The sequence below is a fragment of the Narcine bancroftii genome, chromosome 6 (assembly GCF_036971445.1).
Source record: "Narcine bancroftii isolate sNarBan1 chromosome 6, sNarBan1.hap1, whole genome shotgun sequence".
NCBI lineage: Eukaryota > Metazoa > Chordata > Chondrichthyes > Torpediniformes > Narcinidae > Narcine > Narcine bancroftii.
This window is the reverse complement of record NC_091474.1, coordinates 89,057,057-89,083,602: the sequence shown is the minus strand read 5'-3', so window position 1 is coordinate 89,083,602 and position 26,546 is coordinate 89,057,057. Positions and strand designations below refer to the sequence as shown.

Sequence of the window (26,546 nt, the reverse complement as noted above, 5' to 3'; positions counted from 1 at the left end):
GATCCTCAGGGATGTTGACATGCAGGAATTTGAAATTCTTTACCTCGATGAGGACTGGGTCGTGTTCCCCTGACTTCGTCCTGAAGTCCACAATCTCGTCCTTGGTTTTGCTGACGTTGAGTGCAAGGTTGTGGTCATTACACCATTCAACGAGCTGATCTCTCCGTCCTGTGTACTTCCTCACTGCTGTTTGTCATTCTTCCATCAGCTTTGATGTCATCAGCAAACTTGTAGATGACACTGGAATTGTGCCTGGCCACACAGTCATGGGTGGATAATGAGTAGAGTGGTCCATAACCTCACTGGAGACATTTCTGGTTAGTAATATTTCACCCCCCCCAAATAAAAAACACTGGCATCCCTCTGAGTAGTAGCTCCTCCCCTCCACCCAGCATGCTTTTGAAAGGGAATGAGTCCATATTTACCCATCCTCCCCTTCATTTCTTATGGGACAACCAAGTACAGAGCAGCTCCTAATCAACCTTGACAAAGGGCTCAGGCCTGAAATGTTGTTTATATACTTCTCTCTTTGTTGTCTGAAGTGCACTGCGCAACCTGCTGAGTTTCTCCAGCATTGTGTTTTTAGCTCTTAATGCAATGCAGCTTCTGATACTGAGAGATGCTGTAGTCACAAGAGGAGTGGAGAGGAGCTGCTGCACTGCATGGGGAGCGCCGTGCAATGGAGGTGTCACCCCACGAAGCCACGGCCAACCTGTCAAAGGCTGAGGCGATGAGTTGTGGTGCCAAACACCACATCAGGAGGCCACGAAAGAGTCACAGTGACACCAGAATGAAAGCAGCCTGTTCTTTGTGTCTCTGCCAAGCATTAGGCACTCACTGACACATACATCCCATATCAACTTTATTCCCTGGCACATTGAAAGGAAAGATGGGGCTTTTTCTTAATTTCCCCTCAGTTCTTCTGCCCTTGCCTTGAACAGGGCTATTCTCGATGAGCGCAGTCTTGCATTGCATTTTCCATTATACCCAGTTGAGGACGGTTGGTACAGGAGGGCGCCCTCTCTTCCTATTGGCCAAGGATGTTCTTTCTCATTGAGGTAACATCTGATTACTGACATTAAGAAATCATTAATAATTTTTTTCTCTCTAAAAGAGCTATTAGGAAAGATAATCCCTAATGTGTGGCTGTTTACAATCCTCACAAGTCGTGGGATGCTTTCAGATGATACATTAATGATTAATTCCAAACTTCTTAATCATTCATTAGCTCCAGATTGTAGTGGGCAGGGTGGAGCTGTGGGTGGGGATGGGGTGTAAGTGAATATTCACCATCCAGAGTTCTGACTCCCAAATCCATGGCAGGAGTAGTCACTCTAAGTCAACATTGGAATGAGTCAGGAAGGTTTAAAGGGGCAGGGGTTTAACTCACTTCCCAAAAGGGACCAATAGGTGATTGATGTACCACCTGCCAAGGAGCTACCACAGGGATGGCTTGTCCAAATGAATCGCAAGCTCTTGGCTAGAGTTTATATGGGCTGCACCCATTTGGTTCTGTGCACTGATGGTCCAGGGGTCTGCTAATACAGGCATAACTGATTACACAGGACAACAAAAGACTTTGCTTCCTTAACACATTTGAATGTTTTTTTATGGATTTTGGGTTGCTGATCACGAAAATTACCTTAAAAATTTCCTATGGTGTATTTTTGTTTTAAGATGCAACATATTTTTGTGATTTCCTGTCATATTTGAAGTCTACGTCAAGCATACAAAATCTCGAAGTGCAACATATCATTGAAAATTCATTTTCTGCATTCGCACTTGGACGTCGTTGCTGGTGCAGTCAGTGACGAACATGGTGAAAGGTTTCACCAGGACATTGCGACCATGGAAAAGCGGTATCAGGGCAACTGGAATCCATCAATGCTGGCCGACTACTGTTGGACACTGACACAAGAGGCATCAGATGCTGAGTACAAACAAAAATCAGCAATAAAACATTTTTAGGCCAGTTGAATGAACACAAAGTGTCAGCATCATTCTGTGATTAAACATGCTAAATTCAATAAAAATTAATTTAATGTTTCTCCAACTTCCTACGTGATACAGCAAATCTGAAATTATCTTTGTGTTCAGCTTGAAGTTGTCTCTCTAAATCCCAATAATTTTTTTTCAAGAAATAAATTGTGGTCTAGTTTTATGTGCCCTGCAATTTAGACAACAACTGTGGAGAGAGGAGCAGGGAGAAGGTTTTCTGTTCTTGATCGGAAATATTAACTCTGTTTTATTGTCTTTGGTTCTGCCAATTTTGGGCTCAATTGAGTGTCTGGTTGCTTTTAATCTCCAGTATCATGGTCTTTTACTGATTCACAAGATCACAAGACAAAGGAACACAAGCAGGCCATTAGGCCCATAGAGTCTGTTCTGTAAATCAGCACTAAGCTACTCTACACTAGTTCCAGTTTCTGGCCTTTTCCCCATATCCCTTGATGCCCTCACTAATGAGATACTTGTTTAAATACTCCCAGTGATCTGGCTTCCACTGCTGTATGCGGCAGTGAGTTCCACAGATCTACAACCCTCTGGCTAAAGAAATTCTTCCTAATAACTGTTTTATATGGATAACCTCTAATTTTTAGACTATGACCTTTGTCCTCAATTCACCCACCAAGGGAAACATCTTACCTGCATCCACCCCATCCAATCTTTCAAAATGTGAAATGCCTCTGAGATCTCCTCTCATTCTCCTGTACTCCAATGAATACAACCAAAGAACTGCCATATGCTCCTCGTATATTAACCCTTGCATTCCGGGAATCATCCTAGTAAATCTCTTCTGGATCCTCTTCAACAACATCACATCCTTTCTAAGAAAGGGGGCCCAAAACTGTACACAGTGAGGTCTCCCCAGTGCCCTGTAGAGCCTCATCAACACCTCTTTACTCTTGTACACTATTCCTCTTGAAATGAATGCCAACATAGCATTCACTTTCTTCACTACCAATTTCACCTGGTCATTAACTTTTAGGTTTCCTTGCATGAGGAAACCCAGGTCCCTTTGCACATCCGAGGTCTGAATTTTCACTCCATCCAAATAGTATTCTGCCTGCTTGTTTCCACTGCCAAAATGTACAACTGTACATTTCTCTATGTTAAATCTCATCTGCCATAATTTTACCCAGTCTCCTAATCTTTACGGTTTCTACAACAGTTCCTACTCCGCCACCTATCTTGGTGTCATCTGCTTGTGTTGGGCTCTGAGGACCTGTTCATCTCTTTTTTTTTAAAAAATCCTCTTTGAATCCCGAAAATCTGTCCCAATCTCCGAGCAGTCCGGATTTTAGGTCTTTTACTGTACATAGTTGAGTTGGTGCAGCAGGTGATTTTATTGGTTCAGAGTACATCATTTTGGTGGACACATGTCACATTGGTCCAGTGAATAGTTTGGTTGATGCTGTGCACAACACAATGCATTTTTTAGATTAGATTAGATTCAACTTTATTGTCATTGTGTTTTGAAATACAATTAGTGTCCAACCAGAAGTTAAAAAATAGTGCTGTATACAAATAACTAAGTGTGAATGAAAACAAGCGCATTCAGCAAACAAACAATTATAAAAGTACTGACAGTACAATGTGAGTTCAGGACCACTCAATGCTGTGAATGATTTAAGGTTCAGCAGGGTCACAGCCTTGTGGGGAGAGGGAGGGGAGAAAAGCTCTTCTTGATCCTGCTGGTTTGAGAGCGAAGGCCCCTGTAGCGCCGACCAGATGGGAGAAGAGTAAAAAGTCCATAGTTAGGGTGCGATGCATCCTTGATGATGCTCTTCACCCTGCCCAGACAGTGCTCCTGATAAATATTCTCAATGGTGGGTGCCGATGATCCGCTGGGCAGTTTTCACCATCCGCTAAAGTGCTTTACGGTCCAATACGAGCCAATTGCCACACTGAGATGCCTGAGGTGAGCATGTTCTCAATGGCACAGCGGTAACAATCCATCAGTATCCTGGGACAGAGGTGAGCTTTCCTCAAGCTCCACAGGAAATCAAGGACCTGTTGATCAGGATGGAGGAGTTTGGGGGGCCAGGTGAGATCATTGGAAGGGACAACATTGATGCGATGCATGGTTGCATTAGTTCAGTGCATGATTACGTTGGTGCAGTGATTACAAAAAGTACCATTGGTGCAGTGTATAGTTGCATTGGCTCAGTACATGGTAGGGAGTAGAAACTGATGTGGACATATCAAATCATGTAGCATGGAAACAGGCCCTTCAGTCCAACTTGTTCCTGCTGACCAATCTGTCTGTCTGAAGTAGTCTCAGATCAAGATTCAAGATTATAATGTGGTCAAACAATAATCATGGCTTTTATTAGCAGAAACTCATGATACAATAATGAAACACAATAGGTGCACACACTGTCATACCCAAGGGGAGTGTCCTTAACAGTAGAGATAATGCACAGCCAATGTAAGAACAGCAAGGCTTGCCAGAGGGGAGACAGGCAGCTTGGCAGACATTCACCACAGTCTCCCCTCGGTAGAAGAAGGGTTAAAATCAAAAGGACCGAAGCAAGCGATACATGGATAACATGTTTGGCATTGAGAATACTCTAACAGCCAAAATACGCCAGTATCTAGCAAGCAATAGGAATATAATGAGATGTTTTATGAATATGTCAGTCTATCAGGTTATTTACAAATTCTGGTGCTTCTTCTCAAAACAGGTGGCTCCTTTGCAACCTTGGGAACTGGTACAGTTCTTGGGTTTGTAGTGTGGGAAGGACTGACTTCTGGACCCGCTCCAGAATCGCCAGCGTGAGGCAGTGGATCCTCAGCATGACCTCTGAAAGTTTACAGGGGTCACAGGCTGGGGAGGCGGTGGGGGGGGGGGGGGGGGGTGAGCCAAATCTCTCAGGCTCACTCTGAGTAGGGGTGGGGAAGGGGCAAACTGAGCGAGGTCAGATCTCTTGGGGGTACAGTGTCAGTACTCCCATCTGGGAATTTAACATGAGCGTAGTTGGGGTTAGTATGCAGTAGCTGAACTGGTTGGATTAGCGGGTCTGTTTTATGTACCCGAGCATGGCCCTTCAGCAGCATGGTTCCAGGCTCAGATAAACAGGCTGGCCAGTCCATTACAGTTACTGATTTCCTAGGAAAGGCAAACATACGTTCATGAGGTGTTTGATTTTTTGCAGCACACATTAATGACCAAATAGAATGTAGCGCCTCAGGCAGCACCTCCTGCCACCGGGTATCAGGGTAACCATGTATTGTTAAAGCAAGATTAACAGTCTTCCAGACTGTAGCATTAGCCCTTTCAATCTGCCCATTGCCCTGCGGGTTGTAGCTCGTGGTACGGCTGGTGGCAATCCCCTTCCATAGCAGGGCTCGCCGCAGTTCAGTGCTCATGAATGCTGAGCCCCTATCAGTATGAATGTAATTGGGAAAACCAAAGATGCTGAAAATTCTGTCAAATGACTTAATGACAGACGCTGATGAGACGTCAGGGCAGGGTATTGCAAAGGGAAACCTGGAAAATTCATCAATTAGAGTAAGAAAATATACATTTTTGTTGTGGGAAGGTAACGGTCCTTTAAAATCTAAGCTAATCCTCTCAAAAGGTTGGGTTGCCTTGATGAGAGTGGCCTCTGGAGCTTTGAAGTATTGCAGTTTGCATTCTGCGCAAACAGGACAGCTTTTAGTCAGTTTCCTGACTTCTTCCAGAGAGTAAGGAAGGTTGTTAGCCCTTATGTAGTGGAAGAATTCATGACTCCTGGGTGGCCTTTGTTGACCTCACCAAAGCCTTCGACACCATGAACAGGAAAGGGCTTTGGCAAATACTAGAGCGCCTCGGATGCCCCCCAAAATTCCTCAACATGGTTATCCAACTACACAAAAACCAACAAGGTCGGGTCAGATACAGCAATGAGCTCTCTGAACCCTTCTCCATTAACAATGGCATGAAGCAAGGCTGCGTTCTCGCACCAATCCTCTTTTCAATCTTCTTCAGCATGATGCTGAAACAAGCCATGAAAGACCTCAACAATGAAGACGCTGTTTACATCCGGTACCGCACGGATGGCAGTCTCTTCAATCTGAGGCGCCTGCAAGCTCACACCAAGGCACAAGAGCAACTTGTCCGTGAACTACTCTTTGCAGACGATGCCACTTTAGTTGCCCATTCAGAGCCAGCTCTTCAGCGCTTGACGTCCTGTTTTGCAGAAACTGCCAAAATGTTTGGCCTGGAAGTCAGCTTGAAGAAAACTGAGGTCCTCCATCAGCCAGCTCCCCACCATGACTACCAGCCCCCCCCACATCTCCATCAGGCACACAAAACTCAAAACGGTCAACCAGTTTACCTATCTCGGCTGCACCATTTCATCGGATGCAAGGATCGACAACGAGATAGACAACAGACTCGCCAAGGCAAATAGCGCCTTTGGAAAACTACACAAAAGAGTCTGGAAAAACAACCAACTGAAAAACCTCACAAAGATTAGCGTATACAGAGCCGTTGTCATACCCACACTCCTGTTCGGCTCCAAATCATGGGTCCTCTACTGGCATCACCTACGGCTCCTAGAACGCTTCCACCAGCGTTGTCTCTGCTCCATCCTCAACATTCATTGGAGCGACTTCATCCCTAACATCGAAGTACTCGAGATGGCAGAGGCCGACAGCATCGAATCCACGCTGCTGAAGATCCAACTGCGCTGGGTAGGTCACGTCTCAAAAATGGAGGACCATTGCTTTCCCAAGATCGTGTTATATGGCGAGCTCCCCATTGGCCACTGTGACAGAGGTGCACCAAAGAAGAGGTACAATGACTGCCTAAAGAAATCTCTTGGTGCCTGCCACATTGACCACCGCCAGTGGGCTGATACCGCCTCAAACCGTGCATCTTGGCGCCTCACAGTTCGGCAGGCAGCAAACTCCTTTGAAGAAGACCGCAGAGCCCACCTCATTGACAAAAGGCAAAGGAGGAAAAACCCAACACCCAACCCCAACCAACCAATTTTCCCTTGCAACCGCTGCAACCGTGTCTGCTAGTCCCACATCGGACTTGTCAGCCACAAACGAGCCTGCAGCGGACGTGGACATTACCCCTCCATAAATCTTCATCCACGAAGCCAAGCCAAAGAAGAGTGGAAGAATTCGTGACTCCTGGGTGGCACAGTCTGCTATGGATCTCTTTTAGCCCCTCCAGCTGAGCAGCAGCAGCAGATTGTGACAAAGCGTCAGAGGGATCATTTAACCTGCCCGGTCTATACTGAATCTCATAATTATAAGTTGAGAGTTCTATTTGCCAGCGTGCCATCTTATTGTTCTTGATTTTATTTTTGTGTTTAGTACTGAACATGTAGGCTACAGATTTCTGATCAATGACAAGAATAAATTTTCTGCCAGCTAGAAAGTGTCTCCAGTAGCGAACAGCTTCAATAATAGCCTGGGCTTCTTTTTCAATGGCAGGATGTATAAGTTCAGGTCTGCGTAACGTATGGGAGAAGAATGCCACAGGTCTGCCCTTTTGATTAAGGGTTCCTGCCAAGGCACAATCTGAGGCTTCAATTTCCACTTGGAATGGGACATCCTCGTCAATGGACGAGAGTGCAGCTTTGGCAATATCAGTTTTAATTCTCTCGAAAGCCTTCAAGGCCATTGGAGATAGAGGAAAAGATTTAGTGTCAAACAGAAGGCGTGCCTTCGTGGCGTAGTCCAGAACCCATTTGCAGTAGTAGGAAAAGAATCTCATACACCTTTTAAGGAATTTTGCTGAGTCTGGGGGTGGTAACTTCTTAAGGGGACCATTCTTTCCGGGTCGGGGCTGATTTCGCCCTTGCGGACAATGTAGCCCAGAATGGGTAGCTCTGTCACGTTGAACACATTTGTCCTTGTTAAATGTCAGGTTGAGTTCTTTAGCTGTTGCTAAAAATTTCTTTAAGTTGTTGTCATGCTCAGCCTGTGTTTTCCCATAGATAGTGACGTTATCCAGATAGGGAAATGTACCCTATAACTCGTACGTCCTAACAATCTTACTCATTTCCCTCTGAAACACAGACACACCATTAGTGACCCCAGAAGGCACCCTTTTAAACTGGTATAACCCCCCCCCCAGCAGCCTCAAAAGCTGTATAGGGCCGTTCCCTTTTCTTAATGGGGATTTGGTGATAAGCTGCTTTGAGGTCGATAGTGGAGTACACTTTGTATTGCGCTATCTGATTAATCATTTCATTGATGTGTGGCATGGTGAAGGCATCCAGGTTCGTGTAACGGTTGATTGTCTGGCTGTAGTCAATAACCAGTCGTCTCTTAGTGTGATTTTTCACGACTACTACTTGGGCCTGCCACGAACTCTTACTAGGTTCAATTACTCCCTCTTTAAGCAGTCTCTGGGTCTCCGCTTTGATAAACTCACGATCCTCTTTGCTGTAAGAACGGTTCTTAGTGGCAATCGGCTGACACTCGGGATAAATCACTGAAAAAGGAAGGAGATTTGATCTTTAATGTGGACAGACTGCAGTAACTAGCGTGGGGGATGGTAAGTGTGGGTAGTGGCCCACCGAAATTTAACACTATACTGTTCATCTGAGATTGAATATCTAACCCCAGAGACATGGGGGTGCAGAGCTCCTGCATAATAAAGAGCCACACGTCAGGAAGGCAATGTTCCTGCAAACTTAAAGTAACTTTACACTTGTTCCGTTCAGTTTTTGTAAGTTCACTACAACCCATCAATATCTTTTGGTTCACTGGATATCTCTGCAAATTTAAGGCTCTGGCAACATCCTCGTGGATGTAGCTGTCAATACTCCCCGAGTCTATTAGACAATCAAGAGTCTCACCATTCACCTCCCCCTTCATAGTCGACCATTCCAGTCTGTAACATCCCCAAGCTTTACAGTCAATTGAGCTATCACAGGGGATCTCACCTTGCTGTCACTTGAAGTCGATTCAGCCTGCTCATATGAAGATTCCCCCTTTTCACAGTTGTCTTCCATTCCTGCTGCTCCAGGACACATTTTCTTGGTGCTTCTCTTATTATTATCAGTTGGAATACTTTTCGCCTTACACGCTTTAGCGAAGTGGCCGAGTTTCCCACAATAGCTGCAGGTAACAAATCGAGCCAGGCACTTCTGTCTGGGGTGCCAGCTCTTATCACAGAAGTAGCATTTTTCAGGACTTCGCCATTTTCTTTCTTTCGGGGTTCCAGCACTCCTGGATGTTTCCTTTGCGGTTTCTAGCATTTCACTGGACTACATGGCACTTTTCAGTGTTTTGGCTAGAGTGACTGCCTGTTCATAGGTTAAGGGCTCCATCTCCAGCAGCCTCTGTCGGATGTCACTGGAGTCAATCCCGTTGACAAAAGCATCCAGCTTCAAGGCATTATGGTGTTGTTGCACATTGACTGCCCTGACATTCGTTTGCCAGCAACTGGCCTTGAGTCACCCAACAGCCTGCCACCTACGTGTTCACCGCCGTGGTCACCATCACGAGGGTCGTCTCCTCTACTTCTCCGATGGAGGAATGGTCTCCCTGTTTCCTGCTGCCTCTGCGTCAGTCCTTTGCTTCCCCGGAATGTACAACCCCTCGCAGCTGCTTCCGATCATATGCGCTGCAATCTTGGACCCAGGCCCCATGGTCACAGGATTTTAAAATAAATCTGCATTGGCCCTTATCCCTCTAAACCTTTCCTCTCCCTTTCTCGGTCTGAAAGTCTTTTTTTAATGTCAGATTGTATTCGCCTCCACAGCTTCCTCTTGCGGCTCATTCCATGTACCCTCCACCCTCTGTGTGGAAAATTTGAGGCTTAGGACCCTTTTAAATCTTTCCCCTTAAAACTATGCCCTTTTAAACTCTGGCAAAATAACCTTTTTTTTTGCAGAAAAGTGCAGGAGAAACTCAGAAGATCAAGCAGAATTCTTGATGGCAAAAATTCTAATACTCATGTAGATGTAAGAGTGGACCCCCTAATTTTTTTGGCAAAATATCTGGACTTTTCCACATATCTCGTGCAAAAGTCGACCCTGGTCTCTTGGTTCGGCCCCAGCAACCTGCAGACTGGAGCTCCCAATGCTGTGAACTTGCGCCTCCGCCCCAGCTCCCACCCGACGGAGCTCCCCACGCCTGGAACAGTGACTCTCGCCTCGGCCCCAGCTGCCTGCCAATCAGGACTCTCAGTGACACAGATGCCTACCGCGGCCCTGAACTCCCCCGTGATACGGCGTGCGTTTTGATGTGCAGACTCCATTATTACTTTAATTCATTGAGCTTTTGCTCTTTATTTGTTTCGAGATCATTTGGATTTCTGTTCCTGATATGGATTCTAGTGTGAGTTTCAGCCCCTCAAAAGTAGTATCCATGTAATAGTCCACTCCATGTATTTAACATTTAAAAAATGGTCCACAGAACTCAACTTTTACATGAGTATATCACCAACATTTCGGGCCCATGCCCTTTGTCGAGGGAAAATATCTGCCATCATTCACCTTATCTATGTCCTCATGAGTTTACAAACCTCTTAGACACTAGGAAGAAAGTCCCACCTCATCCATCCTCTTCTTTTAATTTACCGCGATCACACACGGTTGGGAGCGGTGCCGACTGCCTCCGGCGACACATGGGGTGACAGCGCACAAGCGTGGGTGAGTTGAGCGGCAGAGTACAGGTGACGGATCTTGGATGAAGGAGGAAGAGAGTGAGAGCGTGTCAGGATTACGTATGTGGTAGTGAGCCAATGAGAAGGTCAGAGAAGTTTGGCTGGGTGGTGTTTGGGGAGTTGGAGGATGCAATGTTGTATCTCGTGGACAGTAAAAGAAAGTCGACTTCATAGTGTGCAGAAAGAAACGAGTGAGCATGTTCTTTATTTGTTTGTAAGCTGCGGTAAATCAAACTCAGACCCTCCAGTCATGGGAACATCCTCGTGAATATTTTCTGCACACTTCCCATCTGACAGGTCAGAGTGTCATGCACCTTCTCTACCTGCATCCCCACTTTGTACACAAGTGCCTTGGGTCTCTGTTCTGCAACACTGTTCTACCAGAAGGATGAATAAAGACATTGCAAAATGCTATGTTTGGTACCTGAATAATTCGATCAGCTTCTGATCGTTCAGTGGCAGTAAACTCCTCAGATTATCTCTGTACACTGTGAGCTGTAATTCACAGTTTCTCCTCAGTTGATTTCCTATCAGCCTGAGTGACACCTGGATATCATTGAAAATGCATCTGAAGAAGCATTATCTGTCCTTCCTGAAGGGCAACCGGAGAGATAAGGTTGCCATTCTCAGGCCCCACCACCTGTTGCAATCCGGTGGCTCCAACACAATCACAGGAATTGTTGTGTCAATTCTGCTTCACTAATTTTGTTTCTCAAGCTAGAGTAAGAATTTGAAGGCATTTCATATATATATCTAAAGGGTGGCAATATTTTAATTACAGAAACAAGGAAGGCAGTCGCTGTGACAAAGATTGAGTGGATTAAAGGCCCATATATCGATCAAGAGAGTGTGTGGCGGGTGGTGGGGGGGGGGGGGGGGTGGTGAGAGAGTGAAAATGATTCATGTGGGAGTGCAGCATGAATGAGGAGTGAAGAAACTTTTCAATAGAAGCTCCCTACACATTGTGGAGGTAAGGAGTTATACAGCATGGAAACAGGCCCTTTGGCCCATCCTGTTCATACAACCTGAACCTGTCCCATGTCGATGGATCTTGATTAGAAAGCGGATCAACAGTTATGGAGAGAAGATAGGAGAATAGAGTGCAAAAGTATGGAGCAGAAAAGTTTAATAAATCAGCCATGATGGAAAGGCAGAAATCACTCGATGGGCCCAATGGTCTAATTTCACTCCAATGCGCCTTAGTTATCTGTGTTTAGACCAATATCCCTCTAAATGTTTACCCCTCTATGTATTTTTCCAAATGTATTTTAAACGAGCATCTAAACTGATCTAGCAAAGCTTCTTGTGTATATTCCACAAATTTGGTTCTTCCTGCTTCACCTGGCAACTCATTAATGTTGCCCATTCCCTGTTCATCGAGGAACTGTGTTTCTTTCAGGTCCACCTGCACACCCGGCACCCTGACAGGCCCACTTGTGCATTGAGATGCCTTGTTCTTTTCAGTGCGACTGCACATGCTCTCGTCCTCCTCAGGTCCACCGGGCCCTGCCTTCACCTTCACTGGTCCTTGCCTGTTTGCTCTGCCTTCCCACTTCCTGGCCCGGTTCCATTATTAAGACACAGCTTTCCCTTCAGGTACACTTTGGCACCAAGCTACTCTTTTCCCTTCAGGTCCTATTGCACTGCCATCATTCACACTGGTGTGCTCCTGATTGCCCAGATTTACTTGAGCAAGAACATTACAGTCAGCCTTTATTAGCTTGAAACCTCCACCAATCAAGATGGACATAACCTTGTCAACGACCTGTCACAGTGGTGGGGTTGGGGGTGTGAGTATTGGTAGTCTTGCAAGCACTGTCATCTTGAGGTGTCCATGTGAGTGAACATCACAACTGTGCCAATCGATCAGCATCTACTGCAGGGACGTCTCATTCAGCTCTTCAGTTCATCCATCAACGTTAATGTTTCATTGATCCCTGGATCTTGGGTTCCAGGACCCTGCATATATGATTATTCCTTGTGTTAATTACACCCTGCATGAATTACACAAATTAGACCATTTTATTTATCCAACCTGCAACCAACTCATCCTTTTGATGGATCTGATGTTCCATTGCAACCTGCCCCTGTCCTAATTAACACTACGAGAAACCTCAGCCTTCAGGTAAATGGTTCCTCTCTCCCTTAAGAGAAACACGATCAGCTGCAGATGCTGTGATTGTAGTAAAAGTACCAAAATACTGGAGGAACTCAGCCCATCTATTCAGCCTCTATAGGAGTCAGAGGGATGATGGGGGAAACAAGGGGCATGGCATTAATATCGATTTCTCTGGCTTTCATTAAACCACTCCCCCATCCCCCTTGCTTCCCCCATCATCTCTTCAGTCCCTGTCTCCTTTTGCACAGATAAGATAAATTCTACTTAGTCTCTTATCATATCCAATTAACACATTTTGTTGGTCTCCCCCATTGTTTGAATTCTAAGACTTTCGGATCTATCCTGCTTCTGCCTTTTCTGATTTTATTTTTCCCCTTGAAGAAGGGCTCAGGCCTGAAACGTTTGCCTCTCTCCCTTAACCCCGCCAGCATCCGACTCGTCAGAAACCTGAACCCTTTATAGCTGCCCACCCGACCCCAGCTTTGCTTTCCTCTTCAGCCCTTGTGTGACCACCAGTGACCAGGTCAGTGAGCTAGGTGTCAGCGAGTGGAATGGCTACGGTTTAAGCTTCCCTGGGCACACAGGCACAGGAGTCTAGAATGGGGACATGGTGACAGGAAATGGAGGTGATTGATTTGTTTATAATCAACAACAAAGCCGACGGCAATCCAAGAAGCCATTTGTTGTGGTGATGGTTTCTTTAATTTTTGGAGCAAAACTACGGTAGATCTAAGATTCTACCAAATGGAAATAGACATGAAAAAATTATTTTTTCTTTTGTTTGCGCTTGTTCAGTGCTGCACCCCCCCCCCCCACCCCCCACCATGAGAAAGGGAAATAAAAGTGAGTCCCTCCAGAGATATGGAGTCCCTTCTGTAACCTTTGTATCTGCAGGGCCTCATATCTGCTCCAGCTGCGAACTCAAGCTGCAGGCATCCACATCACATATATAATTTAAAAGGAATATCAGACACCAGGCAGGATGTATTTGTGTTTTAGGTTTAACATTTGTTAAACCGAAAACATAACACTTCCAATCGGTTTTTCAGTCGTACTGAGTACTAATTTACCCAGCTCTTGATTCTCAGTAAATTAATGTTTCAAAGTGTTGAGAGTTATCAAACTCTCACTGGCAGAGACCTTGTAACAACAATGAGTACATTATGTGACCTGTGTTGTATTGTTCCACCTTGGCATTAGAAGTGTGTGATCATGTTGGTCGGGCGAATCACAGCAACTGTCACATTAAAAAGGACATTAGGTGTGGTAGGAATCACGTGGTGGGTGTGCAACATGGGGTGCATCTTGGGAAATGCTGATTGCTCATTGCCTGCTCCAAATTGTCCCTTGAATCGACTTGGTGGCCATTTCAAAGGGCAAGTGGGGTTAAATGTGGCCACGCTGGGTAACGCTGGCAGATTTCCTTCCCTGCAGCATGAGTCGTTTTAGGATCATCATTACTGAGTCTGGGTTGTCTTTTAGATATTGAGGGATCTTGTAAAACTGATTCATAATTCCTTGAAAATAGCTTCACAGGAAGATGGAATCACAAAGAAAGCTGTTGGTACATTGACCTAAGTGCAGGAGTTAAGATGTAATGTCGAAGCTGTTTCAGATGACGTTGATGAGGATAAATTTGGAGTATCATGTGCAGTTTTGGTCACTGAACTACAGGTGAGATATCAATAAGATTGAAAGACGTCAGAGAAAATTTACAAGGACATTACTAGGAATTGAGAAACTGAAACTTCAGGAAAGGTTGAATAGGTTACAATTTTATCCCCTGAAGTGTTGGAAAAAGAGGGTCATTTGATAGACGACTGCAAAATAATGTGGGATATAGATAGAATAAATGCAAATGGGCTTTTTGCATTGAGGTTGGTGGAAACATAAACTAGAGGAGATGGGTTAAGGGTGAAAGGGTAAATGGTCAAGGGGGAACCGGAGTGGGAACATCTTTATTCAGAGGGTGGGCAGAGTGTGGAACAGGCTTCCAGGGGAAGTGATGGAGGAGGTATTAATTTCAAAATTTAAGGCAAATTTGGATGGGTACACAAATGGGAGGAGTGTGGACAGATATTGCTCCAGTAGCAGATCGATGAGACAAGGCCAAATAAATAGACAGGTCGAAGAGCCTGTTTCTGTGCTGTTGCATTCTCTGGTAGTATGGATTTCAGTTATGGTCCACTTTGCTGCTGATCTCACATACTGTGTTTTGGCACCGTAATGATTAGCTGAAGGTAGTAAAATGTCTGGCTAAAATTCCTGCGTACTGCCCCTCAGACAGTACAGCCCTCCCCCAGTAGAGTCCCTGCAACGGTGCAGCCTTCCCCCAGTATGGTTCCTGTAACGGTGCAGCACTCCCCCAGTACGGTCCTTGTAACAGAACAGCACTGTCCCTCAGTGCAGCACTCCCCCAGTACCGTCCCTGTAACAGGGCAGCCCTCCCCCAGTACGGTCCCTGTGATGTGTCTGTGGTGCGGTATCGAACAGAAACAAACCCACAAAACATAAAGTCTTTTCTACAGGCTTTATTCAACATCAACTTCCAGAGAGCTGGCTGTGAGAATGCTGCTCCAAGCTCTGAGACTGGTTTCGAAGGGCCGGATCGAGCCTATATCCCGGAGGGTGATTGACAGCCGACTGAGTGGGGCTTGGTCCATTCAGGTCGGCTGATTGATAGCTGGCCAGGGGTTGCCTTGTCCTCCCGTGCTCTTCTGCAGGTACAGAGGTCGCCCCCTGCAGTAGCCTAGTGGTGTATCACCACCTTGTCCTGTTGGTCCAGCTAATACAAGCATTGATGATTATGTTCTCAGCAGTTGAGGCAGTATCTGTGGAGAGAGGAACAGAAATAAGACTTCAGGTCATGATCTGAAATATTAACTCTGTTTTTCTCTCTCCATAAAACACATTCACTATTTCTTGTTCATTTTTTCAGATTTCCGGCATCTCCAGTATTTTGTTTTTTGATGGCTTTATGTTCTGATTATAGCATCTGCTGACGAGATCTGCCAGTATTGGGGTGTGAGGATCTTGGATCTGGCAACCACCACGTTCCCTTCAAGTTCACCTGCACAGCCAGCACCTTTAGTGGCCCACTGATGCATTGAGAGGCCTTGCTCTTTTCAGTACGTCTGCGCATGATCCCATCCCTCGAGGTCCGCTAGCGCTCCTTTCACCCGTGGAAGTCAGCCCACACTGTAATAAAATAAACAGCGGAACCAATTAAGTGCACAACAGTTAACTTTATTTAGTCTTGTTAATGCTAGCGGGAGTGAGGGGTACAAAGAAAGAGTTCAGTAACTCATTTTCTACACTGATCCACACTCAAAGCAGAGCATTTATCCCATTTTTATACACCTTTAGGGCTGGGTGTATGTCCCTACAATTTTTACACAATATTTTTACACAATGTGTTCCCTTGTGGTGTCTGCAAACAGCTGGGAAATGTCCTTACTCTTGGTGTATTTACTACCTTCTTTGTGGTGTTAGTTACTATCTCACTACAGCACAGCGAAGGTCATGTGAGAAGGTATTTACATGCCCACCCTGTTACAAGGCAATTACTGTAATTCATAATCTCTGTTAAGCAAATTCATTAAACTTAAAGGCCCCTTTCACACCGCCAACCAAGTAAACTTACTGGACGTGCATTCACGCTGGACCATTAATTTATCTGATTCATTTGGATCTAAGGCGGGGGACCCACCTCCAGCAGTAACGTCACATGTGAGGTATTACCTACTCACAGGGCAGTGAATTCTTAACGGGACTAAAGCAAACACGTGGGGAAAAAAACACACACAATTTAATATATGTGCACAATGTATAAAAGACCGTGGGAAAATCTACAACTTCAGTGGGCTTCAGACTGTTCAAACTTAGGACATACCCGCAGACCAGCTTGTAATTATTCCCTAAACAATAGAGTATAACAACTATTTACATTATATTGGGTATTATAAGTAATCTTGAAATGATTTAAAGCACAGGTACGCGCTGACTGTCCCGCAGGCCACGCTCTTACAATTCTGCTGACTGCACAATTATATTTCACAGTGTGGCCAACAGTGCCCCGACAGCTCCACTGGCCACGCTATGAAATATAACTGTGCAGTCGGTTGGGCTGTCAGTGCGAATCATCTCAGGATTACATAGAATACGACCAGACTGACGCAAGCTCGCAGGTACTAACCTCACTAATGGTACCTGGTAATTCGGGTAGACCATTCATACCACCACAGAGTGATTAATGAGTTAACTCGGCTGTGTCCTGATACTTACCCCCCCGCCCCCCAAACAAAGAGTCAGAACCCGGTTGATTTTAACTCATCATGCCCAGTTGGGACCTTTCACACTGCCAGATTACCCACTTAATTGGTCGGTTTAACCCATTTTATTTGGCAGTGTGGAAGGGGGTTTCTGGTCCGCTTTAACATCTAGCCACTGGGTTCCCTCAGGTCCTCATGGGAAAGCCATCACCTTTACTTGTCAGCTCATGATAGCACTGCTTTCCCACTTTCTGATCTGCTTTTGAATTGAGATGCCTCATTCTTTTCAGTTACGACTGCTCATGCTCCCATCCTCCCAAGCCCACTTGCACCACCTTCACCCAGACTGGTCCCTTAAGGACCAACCTACCATGTTCCCTTCAGTGTCTGACTGTTGACTGGTCCTGCCGCCTTGTGTGAGTTCAGCTAGGATGGGGTTCTCCACGCCTCAGCAATGGGTTTGTAGGGGTTATTGTTTCATTGATCCCGGAGTCTTGAGTTCCAATGCTTGTGTTAATCACACCCTGCAAGGATTACACAAAATTAGATCATTTTATTCATCCAACCCGCTGCCAATGTCGCCTTGATCGATCCGACTCCCTCCTCAATCCACATTCCTTTCTTACCCCTTCCCTAATTAACACTGTGAACAACCTCAATCTTCAGGTAATGGTTCCTCTCTCCCTCAAGCCCGCCGACAACCCTTTCCTCACCCTTTGAACCCTTTACAGCTGCCCTCCCATTCACGGCTTTGCTTTCCTCTCAAGTCCATGTGTGTCCACTAGTGACCAGGTCAGTGGATTGGGCATCTCTGAATATAATTGCAGTGGCTTAATCTGCCTTGGGCTCGTAGGCAAAGGTCTTTATAATGGAAACACAGTGACAGGACATGGAGGTGATTTATTTGTTTATAATCATCAACACAGCCAGTGGCAATCCGAGAACCCATTTGTTGTGGAGTTGGTTTCTCCCATTTTTGGAGCTGAAAGTGAAACTGGATCCAAGTATGGTGATGCAAATATGTGTATATGTCACTGTCAATGGGTCACTGGTGGCTCTCTCCCTGGTAACTCCTCCCCTTGTGACCCTGGAATAAAGGTCTACTTCCCTCTATCTGTCCACAGTCAAGCCCAGATCCCAAGTGTACGAGGGCTGGATCCATGCATAGAGAGATTGCCACTGGAATTGGGCCAACGACAAGTCCAAAATGTAATAAAGCCAATCGTTCCTCATTCTACGGCTTTGGATTCATGGATAGAGCGTATCACCAAATTTCCACTGAAACATAAAACACAGAAAAGCCATTTATTTCTTTGTTTCCCCAGTAAAGGTACACAAAAATGTGCCATTATACCAGTGCTCCCATCAAAAACGGAAGCAAAAGTGAATCATTTTGGAAACCTCGAGCCCGCTCTGTAACTTCTGTATCCAGTACTGCCCTTCTGACAGTGACCACTCCCCCAGTACTGCCCCTCTGACAGCGAGCAACCCCCCAGTGCTGCCCCTCTGACAGTGAGCACCCCCCAGTGCTGCCCCTCTGACAGTGAACCCCCCCAGTGCTGCCCCTCTCGCAGTGAGCACCCCCCAGTACTGCCCTTCTGACAGAGAGCCCCCCAGTACTGCCCCTCTGACAGTGAGCCCCATCAGTACTGCCCCACTGACAGCGAGCCCCCCCAGTACTGCCCCTCTGACAGTGAGACCCCAGTACTGCCCCTCTGACAGTGAGAACCCCCCAGTACTGTCCCACTGACAGTGAGCCCCCAAGTACTGCCCCTCTGGCAGTGAGCATTCCCCCAGTACTGCCCCTCTGACAGAGAGCCCCCCAGTGCTGCCCCTCTGACAGTGAGAAACCCCCAGTACTGCCCCTCTGACAGTGAGAACCCCCCAGTTCTGTTCCTCTGACAGTGAGCACCCCCCAGTACTGCCTCTCTGACAGTGAGCCCCCCCAGTTCTGCCCCTCTGACAGTGAGCCCCCCCAGTACTGCCCCTCTGGCGGTGAGCCCCCCAGTACTGCCCCTCTGACAGTGAGAACATCCCCAGTACTGCCCCTCTGACAGTGAGCCCCCCCAGTACTGCCCCTCTGACAGCGAGCCCCCCCCCAGTACTGCCCCTCTGATAGTGAGCCCCCCAGTACTGCCCCTCTGACAGAGCCCCCCCAGTACTGCCCCTCTGACAGTGCCCCCCCAGTTCTGCCCTTCTGACAGTGAGAACCTCCCAGTGCTGCCCCTCTGACAGTGAGCACTCCCCCAATACTGCCCCTCCGACAGTGAGCCCCCCAGATTCTGCCCCTCCGACAGTGAGCCCCCCCAGTGCTGCCCATCTGACAGTGAGCACTACCCCCAATACTGCCCCTCTGACAGTGAGAACCCCCCAGTTCTGTTCCTCTGACAGTGAGCACCCCCCAGTACTGCCTCTCTGACAGTGAGCCCCCCCCAGTACTGCCCCTCTGACAGTGAGCCCCCCCAGTACTGCCCCTCTGATAGTGAGCCCCCCAGTACTGCCCCTCTGACAGTGAGAACATCCCCAGTACTGCCCCTCTGACAGTGAGCCCCCCCAGTACTGCCCCTCTGACAGTGAGCCCCCCCAGTACTGTCCCTCTGACAATGAGCCCCCCCAATACCGCCCCTCTGACAGTGAGCCCCCCGGTACTGCCCCTCTGACAGTGAGCTCCCCAGTACTGCCCTTCTGACAGTGAGAACCCCCCAGTGCTGCCCCTCTAGCAGTGAGCACCCCCCAGTACTGCCCCTCTGACAGTGAGAACCCCCCAGTACTGCCCCCACTGACAGCGAGAACCCCCAATACTGCCCCTCTGACAGTGATCCCCCCCCAGTACTGCCCTTCTGACAGTGAGCCCCCCCCAGTATTCCCCCACTGACAGTGATCCCCCCGTACTGCCTCTCTGACAGTGAGCCCCCAGTTCTGCCCCTCTGACAGTGAGAATCCCCCTGTACAGCCCCTCTGACAGTGAGCACCCCCAGTACTGCCCCTCTGATAGTGAGCCCCCCAGTACTGCCCCTCTGACAGTGAGAACATCCCCAGTACTGCCCCTCTGACAGTGAGCCCCCCCAGTACTGCCCCTCTGACAGTGAGTCCCCCCAGTACTGTCCCTCTGACAATGAGCCCCCCCAATACCGCCCCTCTGACAGTGAGCCCCCCGGTACTGCCCCTCTGACAGTGAGCTCCCCAGTACTGCCCTTCTGACAGTGAGAACCCCCCAGTGCTGCCCCTCTAGCAGTGAGCACCCCCCAGTACTGCCCCTCTGACAGTGAGAACCCCCCAGTACTGCCCCCACTGACAGCGAGAACCCCCAATACTGCCCCTCTGACAGTGATCCCCCCCCCAGTACTGCCCTTCTGACAGTGAGCACCCCCCCAGTATTCCCCCACTGACAGTGATCCCCCCCAGTACTGCCTCTCTGACAGTGAGCCCCCAGTGCTGCCCCTCTGACAGTGAGCACTCCCCGCAATACTGCGCCTCCAACAGTGAGACCCCCCAGTTCTGCCCCTCCGACAGTGAGGCTCCCCAGTTCTGCCCCTCCGACAGTGAGCCCCTCCAGTTCTGCCCCTCTGACAGTGAGCCCCCCAGTACTGCCCCTCTGACAGTGGCACCCCCAGTACTTCCCCACTGACAGTGAGCCCCCACCCCCTGTACTGCCCCTCTGAGAGTGAGAACCCCCAGTACTGCCCTTCTGACAGTGAGAACCCCCCAGTGCTGCCCCTCAGACAGTGGGCCCCCCAGTACTGCCCCTCTGACAGTGAGCCCCCCCAGTACTGACCTTCTGACAGTGGCCCCCACCCCAGTACTGCCCCTCTGACAGTGAGCCCCCCCCAGTACTGCCTCTCTGACAGTGAGCCCCCCCCAGTACTGCCCCTCTGACAGTGAGCCCCCCCAGTACTGCCCCTCTGACAGTGAGCCCCCCAGTATGGCCCCACTGACAGTGAGAACCCCCCAGTGCTGCCCCTCTGGCAGTGAGCAACCCCAGTACTGACCCCACTGACAGCGAGAACCCCCAATACTGCCCCTCTGACAGTGAGCCCCCCCCAGTACTGCCTTTCTGACAGTGAGAACCCCCCAGTGCTGCCCCTCTGGCAGTGAGCACCCCCCAGTACTGCCCCTCTGACAGTGAGAACCCCCCTAGTGATGCCCCTCTGGCAGTGACCCCCCCAGTACTGCCCCTCTGACAGTGAGCCCCCCGGTACTGCCCGTCTGACAGTGAGCTCCCCAGTACTGCCCTTCTGACAGTGAGAACCCCCCAGTGCTGCCCCTCTAGCAGTGAGCACCCCCCAGTACTGCCCCTCTGACAGTGAGAACCCCCCAGTGCAGCCCCTCTGACAGTGAGCCCCCCCCAGTACTGCCCTTCTGACAGTGAGCCCCCCCCCCAGTGCTGCCCCTCTGACAGTTAGCCCCCCAGTACTGCTCTTCTGACAGTGAGAACCCCCCCAGTGCTGCCCCTCTGGCAGTGACCCCCCAGTACTGCCCCTCTGACAGTGAGCCCCCCGGTACTGCCCCTCTGACAGTGAGCCCCCCAGTACTGCCCCTCTGACAGTGAGAACCCCCCAGTGCAGCCCCTCTGACAGTGAGAACCCCCCCCAGTACGGCCCCTCTGACAGTGAGCCCCACCAGTACTGACCCACTGACAGTGAGCCCCCCCAGTACTGCCCCTCTGACAGTGAGCCCCCCAGTACTGCCCCTCTGACAGTGAGAACCCCCCAGTACTGCCCCACTGACAGTGAGCCCCCCAGTACTGCCCCTCTGGCAGTGAGCCCCCCCCCAGTACTGCCTCTCTGACAGTGAGCCCCCCAGTACTGCCCCTCTGACAGTGAGCCCCCCCAGTACTGCCCCTCTGACAGTGACCCCCCAGTACTGCCCCTCTGAAATTGAGAACCCCCCAGCACTGCCCCTCTGACAGTGAGCACCCCCCAGTACTGCCCCTCTGAGAGTGCAGCCCCCCCCCGCCTTGTCCTCCCAGTACTGGGGCGTTCTCACTGTCAGAGGGGCTTTCACAGTTTAGTCACTGCAATCAAACCACCTTTAGTGCTGCTGATTCCCTTTCCTTATTTTCTTGTCTCCTTTTGCTACAGCCATTGATCTTGCGGGGTGTCCTAATGGGCAGTTAACCATTATTAACTTTTAACCTGGTCCAGTGACCCCAGCCTGTCACCTTGCGGCATTAATGTTTGGTCCACACACCTCAGTGTCATGGCCAGTCATCCCACTATCTGCTGCTGAGATTCCGATATCAAATACTGTGGCTTCAGTGATGTTACACCACCGAAGGGAACCAATTCAGCTTCAACGTCATGAGGATAAGACCCACTCCTCTCATTTGCACTGCCTTGCCTCCCTGTGCATCTGCAACTTCTCTCTCACAATTGCCTCTACGCTCCACCTCAGGTTTCGTCTTGTATCCGTCTGAACCAATGGATGATTGATGTCAGTCTGTTTGGCTTTCATTGCTGATGCCGGCTCAATGTTGTCCAAGTAACCAGACCATTAATTTTTAAATTAAATTACATTTAATTTAATTTAGACATTCAATTCCAGAAACACAGTAACAGGCCATTTTGGCCCAGAGGCAGTTTTACCCAATTTACACCCAATCAACATGACACCCCCGGTACGTTTTGAATAGAAACCGGAGCCCCCAGGGAAACCCACACAGACAAGGGGAAAACATACGGACAGTACAATCCTGATCACTAGCGCTGTAAAGGTGTGCCACTAACCACTTGCGCCGCCCAAGTATGCACTGCTGAGTTCCCTGATGCCTCACTCAAGGAGCCAGCATCTGTTCCAATGACTTCGGTAGCCACTGATCTGAGTTGGGTGTCTTATCCAGTGTGACCGATGCCTGTTCCAGTGGTCACAGGGTCCCAAGATGGTGTCAACGAGCAGGCAGCCTCACTAAAATCATCAGCTAATGCACCAAGGTTTGAATTCTGGAGTTGGGGGTCTGTGACTCTGTATTGGGGCATTACTTCCAGGGGCACTAGTGAAACGTAATGATGTTATTGAAGCAGAAATCCACGGTGAGTGCATTGCAGGATGGAGCCAGCACCAGACACGTTGTGTGAAGCGACTGCAGTGTCCTCCTGCAGCTCACTGACTGTCAAGACCAGTGCCACATTGTTTAAACAGCTTGACCTTGAATTCAGTCAGGCCTCCTCATTGTCTTCCCAGATCTGGAACTGTATGACAGAAATGATGTTCGCATTAGACGGATAGTGGGGAAGGTTCATGGAGGTCAGTGTGTGCAATCTTGCGGAACGTGCACCACGTCAGCAGAAGGTGAGCAATGAGCTGAGGGCAGGTCCTTCAAATGTCATTCCAGGTGTCGGTCCCCGCACTCTGACAGTGAGCACGCTCAGGAGAAAAAAAAATCTTCCAAGTGCTTCAGATTAGATTGTGAGAGGTGCTGCAGGCAATCAGATCCTTCATTCAGTGGAGGCAAAATCGACTGTAGAACTCTCATGCTCATATTCAAATGGCGTGGATGCAGGGAGCCGATTTCATTTTTCTTGGGTTGGCCTTAGTTCAAGTTTATTGTCATGCACAAGTCACGAAATTCGTTTGCTTGTTGCAGCACCACAGTGCAAACATTCACATGAACGGCCTTACAAAAAATAAATAAAAATAGTGCACAAAAAGTCAAAGTGAAGCCATGTCTGTGGCTCATTGATTATTTAGGAATCTGATGGCCGCGGGGAAGAAGCTGTCCGTGTGCCACTGATTGCTCGTCTTCAGGCTCCTCTACCTCCTTCCCAGTGGTAGCAGAGTGAAGAGGGTGTGGCCTGCGGGGTGGGGATTCTTGCTTTCTTAAGGTGTCCTTGATGGAGTGGAGACTGGTGCCTGCGATGCAGGCCGAGTTAACTCTGGAGTTTTTATTCTTCTCCTGAGTGTTGGCACCTCCGTACCAAGCAGTGATGCAGCCAGCGAGGATGATCTCCACCTGTAGAAGTTTTCAGTGATATACTGAATCTCCTCAAACACCTCACATGCACTAAAGATTAGTGGATGTTTTGCGAGCAGGCGCATCGCATGAGACAAAATAAAAGTAGAGCAGAAATCGAGAGAGAGATCGGTTGTTCCGGAGCAAAAACAATGTAGTTTTTGAGGGGTTGATCACAATGCAGTGTCTTTGAATCTGGGGCCGTGGGATTTTTTTTTTTTTGCTTGTGAATCTTCTTCCTGAGGGGAGGCGGTAAAGAGAGTGGGATTGAGTGGGATAATCCAAATGCCATGGCTGCTTTTCCATGCCATACCGGGGCTTGCTTCTTTCGATGTGCCAGCAGGAGTGAAGGAGTATTTCCATTGGGGAAGGAAGAGGGCTGTCAGATTGTCTTTGGTTGTGGGAGGGGAATGGGCATTAAATGATTGGGGAGACAGGACAATGGAGGAGGAGGGGGGAATATACAGGATTAGGAGTTACACAGTGATGAGGCACTGCAGGGGTCATCGAAGGGGAGTTGGGAGGGGGAGGGAATGGAGCGTTGGAAGGCAATTTGGCCCCTTAATTTCTCTCACCTTTCCCTGCCTTCATCTGGGACCTACCAATCATTTCCATCATACATCACTACTCCCTGGTTCACCAACCCATATGGGCCCATGTTCTTGTTATACTGGCCATCATTTCATTTCATTCTCGGACTTCATGAAGGATTCCAGCCAGAAGGCTGACCATTCTTTTTCTCCCACTAATGCCACTGAACCCGCCAAATTCCTCGAACAGCTTATATTTTGATCTGGATTCCAGCATCTCCAATCCCTGTAGGTGGGGTGGGGGAGTGTCTTGGAGGCAGTCTTTGAATGCAGCGGGAAGAGCACAGGATGTGGCTGAGCGTTTCGCTTGCCGGCCTCCTTGGTCTAGCACAGCAGTGTGCAACCTCCATTTATCCTGGGAGGACCCAACCACAATCTGCCCAAAGGGAATGCTGTCACTGCTGACGAGAGAAATCATAAAGCGTTTGTAGGAAAGTCAGGTGAAAGAATGCATCCAGGTGAATTTTGTGTGAGGTAAAACAATCCAGAAATGGGGCTTGATGTTTCTCATTCAGGGAAAAGAAAATATTTTTAATTGCAAAGTGCTGTGCAAGAGAATTTATGGGCAAGTAGATTTATTTTAGACAGTGCGAGATGGGAGGCATCTTTTTCTTTCCCTGTGTCTGCAATGGTACATTTAGTGCGGAGCGTAGTAATGTGCAGCTTCCCTGTGCAATGTCCTGTTGTGTGACCTTCTGCAGCTTTGTACACAGCAGAATTGGCCCTGCTCACTTTGAGCACAGAATCCAGTGAATCAACAATTCAGGGCTGATCAAGGAGCTCAGGTTGGTTGCTGGCAAAAGAGGGTGAGGACCAAGGAGAAGGAACTCCCTCTGGAGAGGGGGAAAATGTGGGTGGAGTATGAGCGTTTGGAGAGGGCAGGTTGCAGTGGCCTGGAGGTTGGGTTTGAAGTCATGAAGGTGGGTTGACAGAAGTCTGAGAGGCCCAGAATCTGGTGATGATGGTCCCACAGAAATCCCGGCAGATAGGGAATGGCGAGAAGTGGATGGAATCATAAAGGACACCTGCCTCCGCGCAACAAACGCTTTGTTATTGATTGAGAGTTTCTGAGCTGGTGCAGGCTGCAAATCCTGTCATGGAAATCGACTTCTGCATGAGTAGCCAACTCTATTTACCAATCAGACATGGATCAAATAAATGTACAAGTATGTTTGGAAGCCTTCGACCATAATGATGCCTTGCAGAATTCCCTGAGGGTTGACATCTGACTTTGTCAATATCACCATGGAGCTGGAAGATATTGAGATGGTGACAAATCACTAGGTACTGTCGAAGTTCAAGTTTATTCTCATCTGATTCTACACATACAACCCAACAAAACAGCATATCTCCAGACCATAGTGCACACACAGAATACACAAACAACATATATACATAGTGATCCAAAATAAAGACAGTGTATATAAAAATAATTTACGGGTTTATAGGATTGTTCAACTGTCTCATAGCCTGTGGGAAGAAGCTATTTTCCAGCCTGGCAGTCCTAGTTTTTAATGCTCCTACATCTCTTCCTTGAAGTCAGAGTCTCAAAGATATTGTGGGCTGGATGGGAAGGGTCCTCGTGTTCCCACCCCCTGTAGATGGAGGGAAGGGAGACCCCAGTGAACTTCTCAGCAGTTTGCAGTGTGGCCATACTGGATGATTACAGCGGCATTGGGTGAACCCGGGTTGATGTTTTGTTGACGGAGTCGATGGGTGATGTAAGGATAGTGCAGAGTAATAACTGGGAGATGATATGTTGGTGGACATTGGTGGGGGGGGGGGTGGTTTCACAACATGACCATAAGAGATAGGAGCAGAAATAGGCTATTCAGCCCATCGAGTCTGCCATACCATTTCATCATGACCTGATCAATTTTTCCATTCAGCCCCAGTGCCCAAATCTTCTCCCCATAACCTTTGATGCCCTGGCTATTGAATAATGTAGAGAAATTGGGTAATTTTCTATTGGTGAAGTAATGTTACTGGTGAAGTT

General features: G+C 48.2%; 1 protein-coding gene and 1 long non-coding RNA gene across 2 annotated transcripts in view; one reads left to right on the top strand and one right to left on the bottom strand.

Moving 5' to 3' along the window:
- The window catches only part of LOC138737315 (pro-neuregulin-3, membrane-bound isoform-like), a 391,174-nt gene that overhangs the window by 119,388 nt on the left and 245,240 nt on the right, over window positions 1-26,546 (top strand). The window lies entirely within an intron of this gene.
- Window positions 15,276-26,546, bottom strand: part of LOC138736326 (uncharacterized) — a 99,959-nt gene continuing 88,688 nt past the window's right edge. The window contains exons 5-7 of the long non-coding RNA XR_011340233.1: window positions 17,382-17,535; window positions 15,811-15,938; window positions 15,276-15,571 (exon numbers count right to left, since the gene is read on the bottom strand). This is a non-coding gene — a long non-coding RNA (uncharacterized lncRNA). The remainder of the gene's footprint in view (window positions 15,572-15,810; window positions 15,939-17,381; window positions 17,536-26,546) is intronic.